Source organism: Rhinolophus sinicus, linkage group LG06 (genome assembly GCF_036562045.2).
Source record: "Rhinolophus sinicus isolate RSC01 linkage group LG06, ASM3656204v1, whole genome shotgun sequence".
Classification (NCBI taxonomy): Eukaryota; Metazoa; Chordata; class Mammalia; order Chiroptera; family Rhinolophidae; genus Rhinolophus; species Rhinolophus sinicus.
In genome coordinates this window covers 72,298,771-72,322,307 of record NC_133756.1, presented here as the reverse complement: position 1 = coordinate 72,322,307, position 23,537 = coordinate 72,298,771, and the positions used below count along the sequence as shown (strand labels likewise).

The 23,537-nt window shown below is 37.2% G+C and overlaps 1 protein-coding gene across 1 annotated transcript in view; it reads right to left on the bottom strand.

The window, feature by feature from the left end:
- The window catches only part of F13A1 (coagulation factor XIII A chain), a 177,563-nt gene that overhangs the window by 98,618 nt on the left and 55,408 nt on the right, over positions 1 to 23,537 (bottom strand). The window lies entirely within an intron of this gene.

Genomic DNA, 23,537 nt, shown 5'->3' with positions numbered 1-23,537 from the left:
TTAAACACAGTGGCCACTGTCAAACCAGACTGGATTTGTATATTTGAAGTTTGTTTTGGTGCTAAACTGTAATTAAATCAACTAAATGAAAAAAAAAAAGTGTTTTGTCTCACTAAAGATAACTCATTTCCCAATATGTGACTTTAGCAATGGTGAACATAACCAGTAACGAGATCAGTCTGTAAATGATGACATTTGTCAGCAAAATGCTGACAAACTGTCTCTTTAAGTTCTAAGCAGCACAATTAAATCGACATGTCTTATTAAAGATTTTAGGATTCTGATGCACCGGTAGTTTCAGAATCAGAATTCTGTGATGCAGATACAAATCTGTAACACAGATCAAAAAACAATTTTCAACCTATTAATGTTAACAGAAAATCTGCCAAATTGCAAATGATTTTTTAAAACAAGTCTGGGGCATATTAGAAGACTGCAGCATCATCTGTCATGCCTGGTTTGTGGCCTATCACTGACAGGAAGAGGGAGGCTAGGGGTTGCCTCATTTTAATGAACAATTCTTTTTTTTAAAAGAATTTTTAAATTTTTATTTTTCAATGACAGTTGATGTTCAATATTACTTGATATAATCTCAGGTGTACAGCATAGTGGTTAGACATTTATATAATTTATGAAGTGATCTCTTTCAATTAATCTAGTACCCATCTGACACCATATGTAGTTATTACAATATTATTGACTATATTCCCAATGCTGTACTTTACATCCCTGTGACTATTCAATGAACAATTCTTGTGGATATTTTTGGAAGTTTGTGCCCAACTAGTCCCTCTAGTCAGCTTCCTTCATTGCAAAGACTCTTATTTCCTGCGACTATAATCTTAGGAAGGCCACGCTCCCCATCTCCCTACTTAGTAATCAGTTTGGAACTTATTCCCAGGGCAGGTATGAAAGCAGCCAAAGCATCTTTAGCACAGGCAGGGCCATAGGCATAAATTGCACTCAGGTACACTTGCATGTTTGAACCAGGGTCAGTTTTGTTTCTAACTGGGGACATGGCTCATTACATTTCTCTGGCCCAAGTCATACCTGCATCCCTATCACTTTTTCAGGGTTCTTTCCTCCTCATTCCCTGATAAGGCTTTTATGACTCTCTGGAACAGAAGTATCAACCTTTGCTACCCATTAGAATCATCTGGTAGATTTTAAAGTTCCCCATTCCTGGGCTGAACTCTAGATCAACTAAATCAGAATCTCTGGGGGATGGGGGGTAGGGTGAGGGTGAGAGCCAGGCATCAGAGATGTTTTAGAAATTAATGAATTTTAAGCTTTCCAGTCAATCTGATAAGCAAGCAAAGTTGAGAAAAATGTCTCTAACCCCTTGCTACTCAAAGACCAGTTGAAAGACCAGCACCATCAGCACCACCTGGGAGTTTGTCAGAAATGCTGAATCTCAGGCCCCAGCTCAGACCTACCAAATGAAAATCTGCATATTAATAAGATCCCCAGGGGATTTATAAATACATATTAAGGTTTACAAAATGCAGCTCAGCCCAACCAGCTTGATCCCCATTATGGGCTGTATTATAGCTTTGATGGAATTTTGGAGATTCCTTGTCTTGTCTGCTCTCCAATATTTTCTTGTACCTTGCTCTATCTGTTCTCTGCTTTTTGCCTACCATTTGCCTGATTTCATTCAACTGTAAATACACACACTTACATGTGTACTAACACCCAATAAACTGCACACATTTACAGTACACAATTTCACAATCAAAATAATAAACATATCTATCACCCCAAAAGTTTCTTGTGCCTCTTTGTAATTCCTCCTCCCTGAGCCTCTCTCTGATCTCCCCATCCCCGCCAGTGAACCATTAACATGAATTTTTTGTCATTGTAAATTAGTTTGCATTTTATAGAATTTTATGTAAATAGGATCATACAGTATGTACTTTTTTGGGGGGTCTGGCTTCTTTCACTCGGGTGAATTATTTTGAGATTCACCCCTGTTGTAGCATGTATCAATAATTCCTTCCTCCTAAAGTCATTTTATCTTTCTAGAAGAATTACATGACAAGTATGCTGCAACCTTCCCTCAGTCCTTGCATCTATAAACTTTGATGCCTCAAACTGCTGCCCTTGACAGGTTCTGGGGGCAGAATGCCATGGGTCTACCAGCAATCTGTATAGGCCTACAGCCCCTAAATGGAAATGACAGATTCATTTCCAAGTGGATAACACATAAAGAATTGAGCACTAAGTTTAAGGTCAATAAGTCTGGGTAAAAGCATAAAAGGATACTTTTATTTTAAAATAAAATAATATGGGAGTATATGTGAAAGGGCATTGACCGTTTGCATGTACTTGGCCCTCCACCAGATGCTATCAAGTCTCCTGAAAAAGAAAGGCTACCTTTGTTTTTATTCTTTTATAATAGTGGTTTAACTGTTTTGGCTATTGTAACAATAAATATCTTAGCCAATTTTTAAAATTATTTTTTACACTTATTTATTTATTTTGAAATTCAATATTATTTTATATTAATTTCAGCATAGTGGTTAGACATTTACATACTTTAAGAATTCATCCCCCTGACTAGTCTAGTATATCAGTTGGGTTTTAAATGCCTGTTGCTGAGACAGAAATCACCTCTTAAGACCACTGAGGTCTAGAAATGCCAGTTAGAAATGTTTTTTAACATGTTTTCCTTATAATTTGAGATGTTTATGGACTTTTCCTATAAGATATTAGATATTAGATTGGATTATGATTTAAACAATTAGTATAAAAAGAGATTAATGAGTCAAAATGGATAGCCTAGAAATAGATGTTACGATATGCATATATCTATGTGTGAAATTAATATATGAGAAAGAAAGTAGTATAAATCAAAGGAGATGACTGGAGTGTTTGTTAAATTCAGCTGAGAAAATTGGTTGTTTAGGAAAGTAAATTTTCTGTATATCAAACTGAAAATTAATTTAAAATCTGAATTTAGAAATGGAAAGCATAAGAAACCTGGAATAAAATAAAGGTGAATATTTACTTGGTCTCTAGATGAGGAAGTTTTATCTAAACAAAAATAAAAAAAATCAAAAAGAAAATAATGCATTTTGTTTAATATACATATAAAAATTCATTTTCAAATATAATAAAAGTATATAAAAAACTAGAGAAACAGTTGCAATAACAGAAAATGTTAGTAAACTTCCCTTATATGTAAAGAATTCCAATAAGTTGATAAATGGCCTGATTGAGAAAGATTAAAATACAAAAATCATTTAAAAATATCATAAGGTATACAGAAGAAAGTCAGCAAAGGGAAAACCATTACAGAAGAGGAAATGTAAACATACATACATAAAAACAATTTCAACTAAATTGTTTCCAAGAACTGTAGTATTCCAAGAACTGCAAAGGTTTAAAAGTCATTCTGACTTGGGAAAGAGCCAGAAGTCGCATGGTGCCACATCTGGTGAATAAGGTGGATGAGGACCCACCATAATGTTTTTATTTGACAGAAATTGCCATGGCAGAAGTGATGTGTGACATGGAGCCTTTCTGTTGTGATCACAAAATACGGTGAATGTTGTTGCCGAGTGCCATCCAACAGAAAGGCAGGGATCTTCAGTATGGGAAGCGGCACGTAGAACCTTAGTGACAGTGTGTGACAAGTTTTAACTTGTTTGGTGCAGTCAGTCAGGTGTGAGCTATGGTTGAGAAAAGGTGTGTTTTAAAGTGTGCTGTAAATCATCCTCCATCATGACAATGCTGTGTGTCACACATCACTTCTGGTATATGGCAATTTCTGTCAAATAAAAATATTATGGTGTATCCTCAGGCACCTTATTCACCAGACCTGGCACTGTGTGATTTCTGGCTCCTCCCCAAAGCCAAAATGATTCAGGACATTGAGGCAGCCACAACAGCACAACTAAAAACACTCACAAAAGAAGACTTCCAGAACTGCTTCAGAAAGTGGCAAGAACAATGGGATAAGTGTGTTCAAAATGAGGGAGAGTATTTTGAGGGTGATTAATGGCAATGTGTCTTTTACTATAATACATTTTTTAAATTTAAACGTTCACCATATTGTTTGATCACACCTCCTACAACCAAAATTACTCTACCCAGAAAGGCTATTTAGAATTGAAGGACAGATAAATAGCTTCCCAGACATGAAAAAGCTAGAGGAGTTCATTATCACCAAACCAGTATTACAAGAAATGTTAAAGAAACTTCTTTAAGAAGAAGAAGAAAAAAAGAGGTAAAAAATATGAATAATGAAAAGCAATAACTCCGTATCTATCAACAATTACTTTAAATGATTTAAATGCTCCAATCAAAAGACATAGCTGGCTGAATGGATAAGCAAACAAGACCGTTACATATGCTGCCTATAAGAGACTCACTTCAGATCAAAAGACACACAGAGACTGAAAGTAAAGGGATGAGAAAAAATAGTTCATGCAAATGGAATTAAAAAAAAAGTTGGGGTAGCAATACTTATACCAGCCAAGATAGATTTTAAAATAAAGCCTGTAACAAGAGACAAAATTAGGACCAAGTAATTCCATTTCTGCATATTTATCCCAAAACACTAATGGGAAAAGACATGTGCATCCCTATGCTTACTGCAGCTTTCTTTAAAATAGCCAAGGTATAGAAGCAATCTAAGTGTGCTTTGACAGACGAATAGAAAGAGAGGTGGTACATATACACAGTGGAATATTACTCAGCCATAAAAAAGAGTGAAGTCTTGCCAATTGCAACAAAATGGATGGACTTAGAGGGTATTTTGCTAAGTGAAATAAGTCAGTCAGAGAAAGGTAAATACAATATGATTTCACTTTTTGTGGAATGTAAAAAACAAAGTAAATGAACAAACAAAACAGAAATAAACTCATAGATACAGGTTGGAGGGGGTTAGGGGAATAGGTGAAAAAGGGGCAGGGATTAAAATGTGCAAATTGCCAGTTACAAAAACAGTCATGGGGATGTAAAGTACAGCATAGGGAATATAGTCAATAATATTATACTAACTATGTGTGGTGTCAGCTGGGTACTAAACTTATTGGGTGACCACTTCATAAGTATATAATACCTAATCATGATGTTGTACACGTGAAATTAATATAATAATATTACATGTCAACTGTAATTTATAAATAAATAAAAATTTAAAAAACCAAATTGAAAAAGATCATAGTGTATCAAACATGATAAATAAAAAAAGACCTACACCTACTAGATGAAATTTAAATGTCAAAACTTCAAAGAAAAAGTGAAAATTTTAAATAAAGTCAAGTTAAAAAACATTATCTTCAAAAAAATGAAAATAGATTGAAAAAATATTTTCATAGAGAAAATTTTCTTTTTTTGATAGCAGATTTTGTATAGGTACTATTGGATGCTAAAAGGCAAACAAGTAATATCACAGACATCCACACTGATAAGTTATTTTGCATCCAGAATTCTATTCCCAGCAAAACTGACATTTTTTGGACATATAAGAACTCAGAAATTTGATTACTTGCACATTTTCTCTATAAAAGTTATTCAGAGATTAACTGAATGAGAAATATTCAAATACAAAAGCATTATAAATACCAATTAAAAAGTATTGAGGAATGATGTAAAACATTATTAACAACATGAAACTAAAATTCCAGATGATTTCAACACAGAAAGTGGTAGAGGTTGAGTGGAAAAGTTTCCACTCAATGTTTGCAAAGGCTCCTGTCATACCCTGAAGAAGGTCACATATATTAATTATTCCTAGGCATTGAAAAAAACTTAAATATGTGATTTAAAACTGAAAAATTTTTGATTTTAATTCATTTACATTTAAAGTGATTATTGAGACAACCAAAATGGCGCAGTAGGTAAAACCATGTTTACCTTCTCTCACAACCTCATCATAACTACAACTAATCTACAAAACAATTGTGGGGGCAGAGCCCCAGAAAGCAGTTTCCAGGCTCTCGGCCTCACATAGACAGGTGCCTGGCTCAGGTAGTAAATGGCCATAAACTGTGATTGCATGGCCATCAGCTGTGGCTAGTTGGCCGTCAGCTGTAACCAGTGAGCCATTGGCCACAATATAACTGCTGTGGCTAAGAGAAGAGAAGAAGGGAGAAGGAGAAGAGAGGAGAGAAAGAATGGGGCTAGCAAGAAGATGGCGGCTGGGCTGGCTAGTGTGGATGGCGGTTTGCGGACAGTGTGGATCCAGCCTCCAGTGAGAGTATAGTGCCGCCAGAGAGAATATAGTGCTATGACTCCCCTACCTATGGCTCCGTGGGTGTTCCTTTTTGGCCTCACCATATCCTGCGTTATGTGGGGAGCGGGACCAGAGACCCTGCAGGCCTCCCCGCACGACAAATGGCGCAGCGAGCAGGGTCCCCTGCACGACAAATGGCGCAGCGAGCAGGGTCTCCCGCACGACAACAACCATTATTGAGAATCCCCTAAAATCAAGCTGAACTGAAGCCTTTCAACTACGGAGGTGCAGAAGAAGCCACCTCCAGACCGGTAGGAAGGGCAGAGACGTGGAACTGGCTGGTCCCACACCCATGTGTGACTATTAAAGATCGGGAGGGCTATTTCGTCTGTGGGGTTCCCCCTATGCCCTAAAGGAGTGAGAGATCCCAGCCCCACCCCAGCCCAAAGTTCCAGTGCTGGGGAGAGAAGTCCCCATAATTTTTGGTTGTGAAAACCAGCGGAGATTGTGACTGAGTGAGACTGAGTGTGGCTGCACTCACAGGTGCTCCTCTTAAAGGGACTATGTGCGGACTTACCCACCAACGCATCACTCGCTTTGAGCTCCAGCGCTGGGGCAGCAGCTGGAAAGGCAGCAGGGACAAATGGTGGGGAATTCAGTTGTCTGGCTTGAGATGGGGGCTGGAGAGGCGGTTTTCTCCTGGACTGGGGAGCTGGTGGAGGCCATTGTTTCTTTGTTGAGCCCTCCCCCTTCCTGGCATGCAAACACAGGTAATTGCCATTTCTGAGTCTCTCTTGTTTGTTCGCCACACCCATGATTTGAGACCTGGCCCTGCCCAACTTTCAGGCACACCCAGGCTGCTTTCAGTGGCCGCTTGCCTTGGCTCAAGCTGCAGACTTTCCTAGGGCCTCTCAAAAGTTCGCAGAACCCAGACAAGCTGCATCTGGCTTGAGTGTGGCCTGTATCTCTGACTGAGCAGCCCTAAGCCAGCACTAGTGGCAGCCGACCTTGGTTCACAGCTTAGCCTCTCAAGATGCTTCCAAGCACAGCACATGTGGCAGCCATCTGTGGATTTCTTTCTGGCTCTGTCTGAACCCCACAGTACACTTACTTCATTAGGCCACTCTACTAAGACTGGAAGACATAGCAACCCTACCTAATACATAGAAACAAACATAGGGAGGCAGCCAAAATAGGGAGACAAAGAAACATGTCCAAATGAAAGAACAGAACAAAGCTCCAGAAAAAGAACTAAGCAAAATGGAGATAAGCAATCTATCAGATGCAGAGTTTAAAACATTGGTTATGAGAATGCTCAATGATCTCATAAAAATGGAGATGGAAACCATGAAAAAGAACCAGTCAGAAATAAAGATACAATAATAGAAAGGAATAAAATATTACAGGGAATCAACAGTAGATTAGATGAAGCAGAGGATCCAACTAGTGATGTAGAAAATAAGGTAATAGAAAACACCCAACCAGAACAGCAAAATGAAACAAGAATCCAAAAAATTGAGGAGAGTTTAAAGGGTCTCCGGGACAATATCAAGTGTACCAACATTCACATTATAGGGTTACCAGAAGGAGAAGAGACAGAGCAAGGAATTGAAAACCTATTTGAAGAAATAATGACAGAAAACTTCCCTAACCTGGTGAAGGAAATGGACATACAAGTCCAGGAAGCACAGAGGGTCCCAAACAAGATAAACCCAAAGAAGCCAACACCAAGACACATCATAATTCGAATGCCAAAGGTTAAATACAAAGAGAGAATCTTAAAAGCAGCAAGAGAAAAGCAGTTAGTTACCTTCAAGGGAGTCCCCATAAGACTGTCAGCTGATTTCTCAACAGAAGCTTTGCAGGCAAGAAGAGAGTGGCAGGAAATATTCCAAGTGATGAAAAGCAATGACATACAACCCAGATTGTTCTACCCAGCAAGACTGTCATTTAGAAGGACAGATAAGGAGCTTCCCAGACAAGGAAAAGCTGAAGAAGTTCATCACCACCAAACGAATATTACAAGGACTCTTAGAGGGAGTTCTTTAAGATGGAGGGGGGTGAAGGACGGATGAAAGGGGAAGGGATTGAGAAGTACAAACTGGTTGTTACACAGTAGTCATGGGGATGTAGGGTACAGCATAAGGGATACAGTCAACAATACTGTAATAACTAGGTATGGTGCCAGATAGGTACTAGATCTGTCAGGGTGATAGAAGGGAATGGGGTTGGGGTCAGGGTGAAAAAGGTGAAGGCATTAAGAAATATAAATTGATACTTAATACAGTATGGGTAATATAATCAACAATGTTGTAAAAATCATAAAGTGCCAGATGGGCACTGGACTTATCGGGGATCACATCATAGATTGTATAGATGCCTGACCAATATGCTATACACCTGAATATTGAATGTCAATATAGAATGATACTGAATATAGAATAATATTGAATGTCAACTATAACTAAATATACAGGTATATATAGTCACGGGATGTGGATTGCAACATAGGAAAGACAGTCAATGGTATCGTAACAGTTATATAATATGTCAGAAGGGTAGTAGCTTGGGGAGTGGGTTATTACTTTATGAGGGGTTAAATGTCTAACTATTATGTTGCTTTGTACAACTGAAACTAATAAAAAATCATTAAAAATAAAGTGATTATTGATCAAAAAAATTAGAAATTTCCTTAAACACATGAAGACATTCTTAAATTTGCTCAAACAAAAGGGGAAACATTAAAGCTATAACTGAAATACTATTTCTCAGTTTTTATATTGGCAAAAGTGCAGAATTATGACAGCATAATCTAATGGAACAATGTGGAGGAAAAAAGGTAACTTTTATATAAGGCTTGCAGTAATACAAAATGTTATACACCAGTGGAGAGGGAGCTGGCAATATCTAGCAAAATTACATTTGCTTCTGTACTTTGGCTTAGAAAAATTACTTCTCGAGATCTGTCCCAAACACATAAAATACCGTACACATAAGGCTATTTATTCTCTATAGCACTATTTGTAATAGTATAATGCTGGAAACAACCCAAACTTCTGTCAAAGACAACTGGTTGAATGAAGTATGGTCATCCATATAATGGAATAGTATGCAGCTGTATAAAGCATTGGGAAGATCTCTATATACTGCTATAGAAGGATAGCCAATCTGTTGTGAGATAAAAAAAAAGAAAGGTGTACAAATATATATACAGTTTATTACTTTTTATCTAAGAAAGAAGGGGGTTAATAGGTAGTTAGGTACACATTTATATACACACATAAGTGTTTATATTTTAAAATGTAGAGATAAGCCCCAAATTAACAAAGTATCTCAGGGGAAGGGAATGCAGGAAGTTAGACTTTCCGTCTGAAGTATCTCTGTTTTGTTTTGTAAATTTGGAGTCATGTAAATGTTTTGGAAGTTATAAAACAAAACTACCTAAAAATGAAAGACAAAGCAATTTCTAAATAAATGAAACCAAAATGAAACAAATGAACATGACTGTAATAGGTTGGTGCCTTAACCACAGAGAATTACTTTGTTACTTTAAAACTGAGCAATTTCACTGCATATTCCCAGTAGAATGTAACATAAGGACAAGAAAAATTGCAAAATAAACAAAATGAAAAAGGTAAACTGTTTTAGTAACCAAATTATTAATAGAAAAATTGATATTGCTATTTTGAAACTAAGCAATCATGTTAACGGCATTAGAAAACAAGATTTGCAGTATAAAAGAAGAAATGTATAAACAAAGTCAAAGACATGAAAATTTAAGCATTGGATTCTAACTTTAAGGCATTTGTTACATAATATTCCTTTGCAAATCATTCTAGAATTAATATTACTTCTCCTCGATTTTCTTAATTTAAAATAAAAACGGGAAAGGCATTCTTTCATTTTTCTTTTTCTTTTTTAATGACTTATATACATGATATGAGACTTAGGTAGCACTGCAGCTGCAGACTAACAGCTAGACTGGTTTTAAATAAGAATGGATGCATTAAAGGGTTTGACTACAACATGAAGTTTTTCTTTACAATCCTTGTTAAATGGCTCCAAGAAGATGGACTCTTCTGCTTGGAGAGCCGCCACATGAGGGTCACGTGATTGCTGCCCCTCATTTCTGCAAGTTATATGTGTGCTTGCTTGTCTCCTCTCCATCTTATACGTGCACTCTTTTCTTTTTCTCATCCTGACTCAAGAGAAAGAAAAACTTATTGAATAAATAAATAAACTTAATAAATAAAACATTAAATAATTTCTTAAAGAGTATGACTTATTCCCTCACAGCACACATATGAGCATAAGTTAAAAGATCTGTTGTCTGAGAATGCTGCCTGGAGACTATTGTGTAAATGTAGGTATTTTGTAAAATAATCTCAAAATTGTAAATTGATATGTGTTTGGTCAGATGGTATCAGGCTTAATATTTTTTTCTTTTTTCTTTTTCATTTGAAAATGACTTAAGCGTGAATTGATTCCATGATTATCACATCCTGCCATTAAGGGATATATGTTAGGACAGTAATACTGCAGAAATATTAGTGAGTAAGGACTTTGGGGTAGGCACCGTCCTTGTTTCTTTTCTATCCACGCTTGTCAGGTAAAGTATTTGTTTCTGGACTGATAGATCCTTTGATATTTTCAGCCAGAAATCAGTCTCATAAATCAATTTTTGAATATACTTTGTGTAAAATAAAAATGTTTAGCTTTAGTAATAACTTTTCCAAGCTGAACTCCCTCTAGCAAGATATTACTTGTAAATACTTGTATTTACTATGCACTTAGACTCTGCACTTTTCCTGAAATATTTTGTAACATTTTATTTTGGTTGTTCTTTTGCCATTTTAAAAGGTTGTGGTGTGGTTGGCCTGTAATTAAGTTGCAAATGTAACAAACCTGTTAGTTTTGTAAATAAACATTTTGGTTTTTGTTTTGGTCTATCATCATTCCATCTCTAGCTGGAGCTAGACTCCCCTTGATCTTCTAGCTGCCATTCACTTTTTCACAGTTAACCAAAGAAGAATGTGAAATTCAGTGAACGCAGTTAATAATGCTGTCAAGAGATGAATCTCGTTTCACTAAAATTAAATTATGTTTTTCCACTAAAATGATGATGCAAGTTGAGGACAGATCACTCTGAAGTTGGAAGACTTCACCACTTAGGACTCCAAAGTGGCCCACTCAGCTGAACTCTAGATTACGACGACTCTTTACTTTGTTCACCCACTGGGGGGTACGATTATTTTAAGTGGTGGGAGTGGCCATTCTAACTTCTGTTCTTGCTATAACAAGAAAATAAAAAAAGAATACATATGAAGGGAGAGATTGGTTGCTTCCTCCTGTACAGTTGTGCTTATGCTCTTATGGCCTACAAATGGCTGTTTGGAGGTTTACTCAAGATTTTCCCATTTCTACGAGTCCTTATAATATTGTTAAATGTTTCAATCAGAGTGTGCTGTAATAATCATAAACTTAGCCATCATAATAAAAATATCAAGCAAAAGGACATTAGAAAAAAATAAATTGAAAATATAAGTAATAACTCATGATTCATTTTGTCTTGAAAAATCACAATTTCTGTTTCTGTCCATTGAAAAGAACTAGAAAAACAACAACCAATGTAGTAGCAACAACTGCCATTGAGCCTTGATTATAGTCTCTAAGTACCATTCCTCCTCCTCCCCTCTCCCCACTACAAGGCATCTGGGCTCCTCAAGAGAACGATTCAAAGAAGTCTGTGTCAGGAAATGGACAAGACTAGACTGAACTACATCTTCATACCAGAAAACAAGGAAGCTATCATGATTCGAGGAGTCATGATAAAGAAATCAGAAACCAACTTGAAGGGGCTCCCACTGGCCAAGAATGGGACCATTCAAATATCCTTCAAATAATAGTCACTACAAAGGATTAGAACAAATAAAATATTTCAGTAATTATAAATTCATGGTGATTTAAAAAAATTCATTGGTCACCTTTGTAGGGTGCTAGGAACCAACTCATTTTCCTGAAAACTTAGAAATAAGGAAAGAGATATGTTTCTGGACTTTTTTAGATAAATACTACCTCAAGGCAACAAAATAATTGATGTAATAAATTCAGGAGGAACGGCAGGTTAGAATACCACCATTTTGTAATCCATAGTGAAATAATGGATCTAGATAAAATTTGTTAAAAGGCTAATGGAGAATTCCATAATCGACAGATGAAACTAATAAAACCTGATCCTATTGATAAATCTAAACATCAAAAAGAGGGACAAGTAGGTATTACGTATCAGCTGATGAGATGAACGCCCTGGGAAGCACACAGAATGATTTATGAAGTATTCTTGCTCTCTTTCCCTCCACCCACTCAAAAAAGAAAATGAATCACTTGAAGATGAATCTGATTCAGACTCTAGATCAGACTAACTGTCTAACAGGAAATACAGAGGTTGCAGAAACATTACATGACACCAGGGAATGGAAGTTAGCAAAACTGAGAATATGTAAAGTTCTACATGACAAATGACTCAGTTTTAGCATCAAGTTTGTGGCATGAAAAAAAAGAGATGAAAGGATTGCTCTAGACTAAAAGATTTAAGAGATATATCAACCAAATTTAATTTATAGGCATTGATTCAAAGAAAGCGTGAAAAGACATTTTTAAGGTCTGGTCATTAGATAATACAAAGGAATTCTTGTTTATTTTATTGGTTGTAATAATGGAGTATGTGTGTATCTATACACACCTATACATACATATACACACGCATATATGCATACACATTTATGTATATATGTCTATTTTTTAATGATGCATGTTAAAATCTGTAGGGATACAATAACATGACTGGAATTTGCTTGAAAATACCAAGGCAAAAATAATGGAAAAAAAGATGGACAAAGCAAATGTGGCTAAGTCTTGACAACTTGAATCTGGGAGATATAGAAATAGGTATTCATGGTACTATTCCTTGTGCTTTTAAGTTTGTTTGAAATTTTTTATAATAAAAATAAACTTTTCCAAAGGGTATAAAAGAAAACTTGATTAAATGAAAGCATTCAAAATGTTTCTAATTCGATGTGAAAATTCAATATTGTAAAGATATAAATTCTACCCACATTCATCTATACAGTCAATGCAAACCAGCCAGAATTCCACTCAGATGTTTTTAGAACTCTGCACGCAGATTCAAAAGTTTATCTGAAAAGGCAATGTGAAAGAATAGCCCAAAAGTAAAATGTTGAAAAAGAAGGAAAAAAAATGAGGGACTTGCCCCATGGTAAATTGACCTTTTGACCCCAATTTACCCATTTCTGTATCCATGCCCCTTGCCATGTAATTGGACATCCTTCTCTCTAAAGGTAGAATATCCCCCTCTTGATTTTGGACTTGCTTTGGTTAAAGGGGTGTTAGTAGAAGTGACGCAAGCAGGGGTTTGAAATGTGCTTGCACAGTTAAGCATGTGCCAGCACCATGAGAAAAACATACCCCAGTAAAGCCCACTAGTCACAGGAGGATGAGTGACACCTGGCTGGAGCAGAGCATCTCCACAACCATGCAGGGAGGGGGAGAGCCTCTCCGGGTACTCCCACCTGAAGCACAGCTGGCCGGTCAAGCTCAGCCCACATTAGCCCAACCCCAGGCAAGCCCCAAATTCAGGAGATTAAATGCTGATTGTATGCCAGTAGGATTTTTTGTTTTTTCCTGATGGAGCATTATTGTGATTATAGCTAACAAGAACAAAGCTGTAATTAAAACTGATTTTGGCACTGTAAAAGATAAATGCATGGATAGGGCTAGATGTATAATAAGACTTAGTCCATGATATAGGTGGCATTTAAAAACAATAGGTAATGACAGATCTGATCAATAAATTATGTTTTGACAACTGTCTATCTATGTGGGGAAAAGTTTTAGTAAGACCTTTTTCACCATATACAAAATTTATTGATAGATTTAGGAGATACATGTGTCTCTTCCTGCCAACACTTTACTTATGTTGTCCCAGAAATGCATAAGTAGAGAAATTCAACATTCAATAAATATATAAAAAGATGCTCAACTTTACTAATAATTACGACATGTAAACTAAAATAACCATGAAATCCTATATTTTGGCTACCATATTGGCAAGTTTTAAAACAAATGGTGTTACATTTGCCTATGAGGGTATGAAGAAATAGATCCTCTCACGTACTGTGGCTGTATTATAAAACTGGAGCCCTTTTAAAGGGTAATTTGGCAGTATCTATGCAAATCTAAAATGTGAGTTCATTTTGACCAAACAATGTTATTTCCAGGTATCAATTCTACAGAAATATATTTGTATAAAATGTATGTGAAACATGTAATATAGCCTGGCATGCTATAGTGAAAATAAGAAGCAATCTAAATATTTGTAAATAAAAAGACCGTATCAATTATGATACAACCATATCGAACAGTCATTAAAACGAATATTATGTACTGATATAGAAAACTCTCCAAGACATATTGTACAAGAAAATAAGGTATAGAGTAACATGCATAACACAATCCCATTTGTTGTTAAAAAAATCCAAACTCTATAGACGTATATATGGACATTGATATGTAAAATTATAGCAAAATATCCAGAATGATATACAAAGTTAAAGTTGGTTTTCTCTGGAGATTTTCTAGGATTGGAGGGTAAAAAGGGAAAATATACTTTTCACCATATATATGAGTACATGTGCATATATTTAAAAAGGACAACATTCAATTAATTGTCTATTAGAAAGGAAAACCATTAAAATTCTATTAAATAAATGGAAATACACCAAAACGTTAACAGTGTCTCTGATTTGTAGGTCTGAGTTCTTTTTGTTTTTATTATTTTTACTTCTATAATAAGACTTTCATCACCAGAAAAAAAGGTATTTTTAAAAATGTGGTTGCATTTCAGTGAAACTAACAGTTTAATAAGAGGCTACCAAATTCAACTTTAATGTATTAATTTTTCTTCACGAACAAGATGGTTGTTTTTTTTAAATTATCAATGTCATTATTAAATATCATCATATGATAATAACTTCCTCTTTTAAGTCTCCCTGTACCTTTTTCTTACCAGCACAGTCTGGATTAAGCCTTCTTCCTGTAGTGTCCTATGGATGCTGTGGTAACCTCTATCCCACTAGAAGGAGATGGTTCTGTGATTTAGTTGCTAACTGAACAAGCATATGTTTAGTATTTACTATGTGTCAGGAACTTTCTAAGTGTAGTATAAAAACAAATGAACTCACTAAAACTCATGGCATCCCTCAGCAGAAGTCATAAAATCCCCATTTTATAGATGAGAAAACTGAGGAAGAGAGAAGTAAAGTAACTTTCCTGAGGCCATAGTGCTAGTAAGAGGTGAAGGCAGGATTTGAAGACTAAGCTGTCTCCCAAGTGGACTGTGACTCTCGAGTCCAGGGGATCAGGTCACTTAGTCCCCAGCTCCCAGCTCATAGTGCCTGGGAACGTGGCAGCATAAATGCCTTCTGCAAGAATGAGAGATGGGGATAGATGCCTGGAGCTTGGAGAGTGTGAGAGAAATCCAAGAAAATGAATGATTTACTTTTGGGTTTTCAGTTATTGTTGATGGGAAGTTATAAATTTAGGTGGCCCACTATGAATAGGGAGGAGTTCTGTAGCTCAGACTGAGGCAACCCTTCTCCTTCCAGCAGCTGAAGTAAATCTTCCCTGAAAATGGGCGGACATAATTATGAATCCTCAACATGGCAAGGAAGTCAAATGGGAAGCCTTGATTTTAATTTTAAATTTATTTATGATTTTAAAAGAAGATTGAGATGTGGAAAGCAGAGCTTTATTTCCTGCTTTTATTCAGATCTGTCACTTTGTCCCAAGCTTGGATTTAAAAAAAAAATAATAATCACCATGGAAACTCCAAAAAACTTGCTATGTTTGATAGGCTAACAAAAAAAAAAAAAAAAAGGAAATTTTAATAATTCCTCTCTGGAGATTTTTGTCGATGGCTTTCTGGTGTTGTTTTGATTTTCTGGTTAGTATTAGAGGCGTGGTTTTACTAATCCAGGAGGAACATTATTCTCCATTTAGTAAAATGGAGGACACTACTAGTAAGAACAAACTGACCAATAACTGTTCTAGAAATCCAACAATTTGAACTGTTAGAAGTGTTCTAGAAACCCACCAATTTGAAAGGTTGGAATAAATAAAGCCTTGAAGTTTTCACATAAGCTTTATTAAAACTGCAAATATATTCTGATGTGTGTGCATGCGTGTGCGTGTTTGTGTGTCTGTGCGTGTGTAAGTGTGGTGATTGGGAGCCATACTTCTCAAATACCTGAGAACTGATAAAAGCTAGGTCTAGACATCCCACGGAGTTTGACTGGCAGCACCATGGACCTACTGACAACTTTTTGATCCTAAGTGACCTCCGACAAATAGCCACCAGCATAAAACCAAAGAGGAAAACAGATTCCACAGGACATCTTTGGTGATTGTTGCATGATGCCTCCACCCGCTTTACTCAGCAGCTCTGCCACCAGAACTGACCTTCGATATGCCTTGTAAATAACCGCCCTTCCAGGGTGACTCACACGAGACAAGTAGTAAACAAGAATGATCTCATTGATTTTACTGTTTCTCTGGTAGGAATAGTGGGGTGGTTTAAAAAAAGAAAATTGTGGCCTGAGAAATTTTGTGACTCAGTTATAGGGCTGATTTCAGGTAACCTTGGAAATTACCACTTGCCTCCCCACCCAGAAAAAGAAGAGTTTATAACAAACACATAAAAAGCAATGATGAGCCTGTTGATTTTAGTATCCGTATAACCTCTTTGGTAAAAGGAGGGCTATTCATCACTACTGGGGCTGAAAAATTCCTTTTGCTTATTTACACGCTATTTTAAAGTTAAAGCAAGTCCCATTTCCAAAGTCATTGAAGTCAACAAGCAAAGTGAATTCAGGGATGGAAGAAAACCATAATGGACACTAATGCTACTATACAAGGTATTTCTGAAGAGAGTGCATACCAACTTAAATCAGAGTTTGGTTTTGTATCAAATCCTTTAGAAAGAATAATGGTTTGGTCCCTTCAAAAAGGCAAAATGTATCACCTTTACAGTGAAGGGAGGAATTCTGAGTGGGGGGATTAGGAATAACTTCTACTAGCCTCCCCTTTATATAAAAGCTGAACATCACTAAAGAAAGATGGAAGACTTATGCTGGACGAGTGCAATCACTCTTTGAGGGAGTGGCTTCATCTGCAGAGCAAATGGGTTTCCAGATTGGTGTCATCATGATATGTTCTCCATCTCAAAGTAAATCAGAAGAGGTGGTGAACTCCAGCAGGCTGTGTGTACTGGAGGCATGTTAGGAAGAACTTCCTGTCCCTGGGAGTTGGGAAACACTGGCGCATAATAAGAAACAGCATTTCTAGAGTCTGTGCTTTTTTCTTTTTTTTTCTGGAAGGTTTCAAAGCCACTATCTTCTTAAAATAGCTAAATATAGCTGCTCTTGAGGCCTGCTTTTGTACCTATTAACTCTGGAATGGAACGAATCCACGAAACGCAGGCAAGTGGTTCCTCAACCTTTGGGCCCATTTACGTTCCTTGCAAACATGTTGCATTACATTACAGCTCAGCTCAGCTTGGGAAGTGTATTTGATTTGTGCTACTTTGCCAGTTTTGCTGATTCAGGATTTTCAAGTGTACTTAAATATTTTCAGAAGATAGGCTATTATGCATGAAGCAATTCTACAGAGAAAAATGTCAGAGATTCTTTACTTAGCACTTATCCTCAAAGGGAGCCTGTGTCCTTGTTGGCATGCTTACATAGTTTTGTGTTTTTTTTGTCAAAGAAAATTTTCATTTGATCTTATAGTTATCAACCTGTTTTATTTTTATTTATTTTTAATGGTAGGACGTTGCAGTGCTGTTTATAATATCATAGAAGCTTCCTGGTTGGCACCTACTTCTTGTTTCTCATATACACAAGACAGGATGCCAGTGGTTCTGGTTTTAAAAATAAAACAGCTTATAGTTACTGAATCAGGATATCCAGATTTTAGCCCCAGCTTGTTTCCTAGTTTTTTATATGAATGATATTCACTTGATATAAAAAGGATGAATGAGCCTCTGGGCAGAATGACATATGCTATTTTATTAACTAGAAGATTGGAATAAATAAGTTTTCACATAAGCTTTATTAAAACTTCAAATATGCTGATGGAAAGAGATCTGACTCTGGGTGGTGAGCACACAATGTGATATATAGATGATGTATTATAGAGTTGTACACTTGACACATATGTAATTTTACTAACCATTGTCACCCCAATAAATTAAAAAACAAACAAAAAACAACTTCATAGATGCAGTGAACCTAAAAAACATTTACTTGGAATTATTAAATCAATGTGGCAAATATTCGTTAAACATTAATTATGTACCAGGCACTGGGCTAGGTGCTGGGATACAAGGCTGAGTAGGTAAGGAAAATCAGTGATGGGGAAGGTGGAGGAAACAAGTCATCAAGAGAAGAAAGATTCCATGAAAATGAATGATAATCAATCAAACACTGCCTGGACAGAGTACCAAACACAGGTATGGGACATCTAAATCTTTCCGGACAAACTGTCTGGCACTAAGGCTACACTACCAATCTGGAACACTCTGAATTTAAATAATGAAATACATCCAATAATCCAGAGTTTCTGAGTAGTCAGAAAAATAAGATAAATTCACAATAACTATCTAACTCACTCCTGCTGCCCTTGTGGGTACAGTTCTCTGTCCAACCCTCTGGAGAAGGGCTGCCTCATGGAATGGATCTGAAGCCTTGTTAGTGCTATTAAATTGAAAACACTAGCCAATAATTCTCCCTGCATCCACCCATGTCCTCACTAGTGTGGTATTGCTATTGATCCCTGCTAATGATTTAGTGATTAAGGAGGATAGATTGCCTATGAATACAAAGCAAGCTGAATGGTCTCCAGGAAGACAGCCAAGCAATTTTTAAAAATCATTAATTACTGTACATGCCCATATAATTGCCCAGTGTCGTAAGCCACCTTGGATGTCACTTCCACATCGAGTGTGCTGTTTTCAGCATCTGGCTCACCCTACTCTCTAACAATTTCTGATTTCCTCTTCTGTTATCTTTCCCACTTGGGCGATGGCCAAATCCCTCTCCTTTTACCTCCTTTCCAATTGTCAGACTGCGTCTCTAAGAGTCCCTTACTATCAATTAGCATATGCAAGCACAAAACATGGTGATTTCCAGGCTGCAGTGTATTTGACTGTGTGTGGGGTGCATGATACAGATGCCCCTTTAGGTTTATGCCTTAGCTTCTAGACTGGGAAAGTCACACAATGAGTGAGATGAGGAGTTGACCTCTTTCTCCCATTTCATAGATATTCTCTGGGAGGTATCAGTGAGTGCTGATATAAGAATGTAAAAAGTTTTTATCTTAAAAGCTGGCACCACAATTTTTCTGGAAGGACTGGTTTTCAAATAGTGTAGGGTCCCCAAAACCCTGATTGTTGGAGTAGCCTAAACAACCAAAAATATAAAGAACTCACGCAACTCAACAACAAAATAACACAAAAAATCCAATTAAAAAATGGGCAGAGGACATGAACTGAAACTTCTCCCAACAAGATATACAAATGGCCAGCAGAAACATGAAAAAATGCTCAACTTCACTATCAATTAGGGAAATGCAAATCAAAACCACAATTAGACACCACCTCACACCTGTTAGAATGGCTATCATCATCAAGACAAATAATAATAAGTGTTGGAGAGGCTGTGGAGAAAACGGAACCCTCATACACTGTTGGTGGGAATGTAAATTGGTGCAGCCGCTATGGAAGGCAGTGTGGAGGTTCCTCAAAAAATTAAGAATAGAATTACCATATGAATCAGCAATCCTTCTTCTGGATATCTATCTCAAAAATCTGAAAACATTTATCTGTAAAGATATATGTACCCCTACGTATTCATTGCAACATTATTCACGATGGTCAAGATGTGGCAATAACCAAAGTGTCCTTTGATAGACGAATGGAGAAAGAAGATGTGGTATATATACACAATGGAATACTACTCGGCCATAAGAAAAGATGAAATTCTGCCATTTGTGACAACATGGATGGAACTTGAGATTATCATGCTAAGAGAAATAAGTCAGACAGAGAAAGTCAAGAACCGTATGTGGGATTTAAACTCACGTGGAATTTAAAATTGAAAGCAACAAGACAAACAAATGAAAACTCACAGACACAGGCCACAGTTTAGTGGTTACCAGAAGGTAAGGGGGAGAAAGGGGTGGTAAAAGAGGGGGTCAAATATATGGTGATGGAAGGAGAACTGACTCTGGTTGGTGAGCACACAATGTGATATATAGATGATGTAATACAGAATTGTACACTTAAAACCTATGTAATTATACTAACCATTGTCACCGCAATAAATTTAATTACAAAAAATAGAAAAGCTTGCTGAACTGCTCTGCATGAGGGAAGAAAGAGAATTTGCTCCTAAGAGAGGATGGGCAAGAAGTTTAGAGAACAAGGAAGAACAGAAAGAGAGAGAGAGGGGGCAGTAAGGTGGGGAGAGACTGGGATTAGGTTTAGGAAGGAGTCGATGAAATTTTAATAGTAAATATACCCTTCTATGTTTTGTAATTGTTGACTTGTGATTCTTACATAAACCAGTAAGTGTGTCTCTAAGTGTGTCTCCGACCAGCAGCACCAGCATTCCCTGGGGACTGGTTAGAAATGCAAATTCTCAAGCCTTACCCCAGAACTGCTCACCCTGAGGGTGCCACACAGAAATCTGCTGCAGCAAACCCTCCAGGTGACTCTGATGTGCTCCAAGTTTGACAACCAGGGTAAATCTTCCCTCCCCTCACTTTCCACACCACATTGCAGTTAATGTCTGGACATTTACATATGTTTTGTGGGACTGTTTTTGTTGTTTGAGGCAGCATTGGTGTCAGCACTGGGAGAAATAAGATTCCTAGAGGCAAAAGGGGCAGAAGGACAGAAATCCCCAAGGAAATTGCAGAAATGTTTGGACTCTCACAGGCCTGGAATTAGGGGGGATTGTGTTCTGGGGAGCAGGGAGGACCCACCTACCATGTTTCTGTAATAAGCCCACTTCCCACTTCAAACTCTTATGTCTTCTCTATCAAGCCTTCAATATTCCCTCCTTGGTTCTTGTTCTCCACAGATTTCTTTGCTTTACACTTCACTGAGGAAAAGAGAATCATAAAATGGCAACAACCTCATCCTCCTTGAGTCAGTGGAATCTGGAAAACCCGTGCTTTCGCCCATCTCTTTCCTACGTTGCTCTTGTCCCAATGGAGGATGTACAGCCCCATCTACAAAGCCTTTCATCTATCTGTTCCCTGGATCCCACCCCCTCATGAATTGCACTTCGGAAGTCAGTGCTTCTCAACTTTGGCTCCAAGAATCACCTGCGGAGCTTTTTAAGAACCCCAAAGCTCCAGACAAATTACCTAGAATGTGTGGGTGGGGTGACTGAGACATCAGTAGTTTTTAAAGCTCCTCATGTGATTCCAATGTGAAGCCAAGATGTGAACACTACCCTCTCCTAGAGTAGCGAGCTCTCTTTTTCCTGCTTTGTCTCCAGCACCATTAGATTATGCCCACTCTCTCCTGTCTTTAAAAAAGTCTCCTTTGATCTTCATATCACCACTCAGTTTCAGGAAGTCTTCCTGACGAGAATGGCAATACCTGCTTTCTCCACTTCCTCACCTTCCATTACAAGGCAGCCCATGCAGGTCTTTCTGGCTTCCGTCTTTAGTAAAACAGTCATTTTAAGTTCCCCAATTACTTCTGCATTTCCACAATGTATGCTACTGTATTTCCTTATCCTAGTCAATTTACCAGCAGCATTCCAAAGCGCTAACTGATGCCTTCTTGAATCAACCGATATATCTGGCTCTGTGACACCATCTTTTGATTTCCTTTCCCTCTGCTGGCTACTACTTCTCAGTCTAGACTTTTCTCCTTTGCAAGACTCTAACTGTTGATGGTACTAAGTCCATTTTTCTTCTTCTTTAAACATCCCCACTAGTTCCTGGTAGTGCCTGTATTTACATTTTTAGCTCAGGCATCTCCTTTGATCTCTAGATTCACTTATTCAAGAATCTTCTTGACTGTACTCCATATATATATATAATTATAGCGACATTCAGTATTATTAGAGTCAATGGAAGTGTGACAGCTATATACAATGTCAGAGGGGTAACAGATTGGAGGGGGTTTATCACTTTGTGAGGGGTGTAAATGTCTAATTATTACATTACTTTATATACCTGAAACTAGTAAAAAAAAAAAAAAGAAAAAGAACCTACTTGACATTTTCACTTGAATGTCTCACAGATATCACCAAATTACCATTTCTAGATGTAACTCTAAGCTTCACCACTAGATCTCCCTCTCCACTTCCCAGTCTTCCTAGCTCTGAAAATGAATGGTGCCACCATCAACTGGTCAAATCAGACACCCAGAGATGCTTTTGACTCCAACCTTTTCTTTACTTGCCATGTTCAAGCCCTCTGCAATTTCTGTTCTAAATCCAAAGTGGATCTCTAATCCATCCCTTCCTCCTCACACCATGGCCACCATCACAGTCCAGTCCACCATCTTTGTCCTGCACCACAGCTTTCATACTGATCACTTTGGTTTTATTCTCACCTTCCTCCAACCAGTGATACCTAGGGGAGGTCCCTCTGCTCCTTTTCTGTAATGCAGTATCCAGTGCTGGGGCCATGCCCTCTATAGATCTAGGCAACTCTTTCTGAACAGAGGTACCTGGAAACTGCTCACCATCGATACAACTGAAGACAAGGAAGTGATCAGTAGTCGAAAGTTATTAGACTATCCACCTCTGAAATGGTTCTGTAAAATGACTATGTCAGGCAACATGGCTAACCCTTTACACTTCTATGAAAGTGGCCATATAAGTTGAAATGCATGTAGACATGTACTTCATTTTACACAGATGATGAAATCCAGAAAACGGAAAACAAACCAGAGTTTGTGTAAATCATATCATTCTTTAAATATCCTAGGACACTGGATATATGATTTTCCTTTTATAATACAAGGAAAGTCAATAACAAACTCCTGGTTTATTTATTTTATAAGTATGGATTTTTAAAATTCAATTTTCTTACAATAAACCACCTCCTATGTACTCCTCCCTTTCAGACTCCTTTGCTGATTCCTTCTGTATCAGATTGTTAAATGCTGGTGTTGTTTAGGACCTGATACTGTATCTTCTTGATCTATTTTCTCCCTAGATACAGATAACTCTTAAATTTACATTTCAGATTC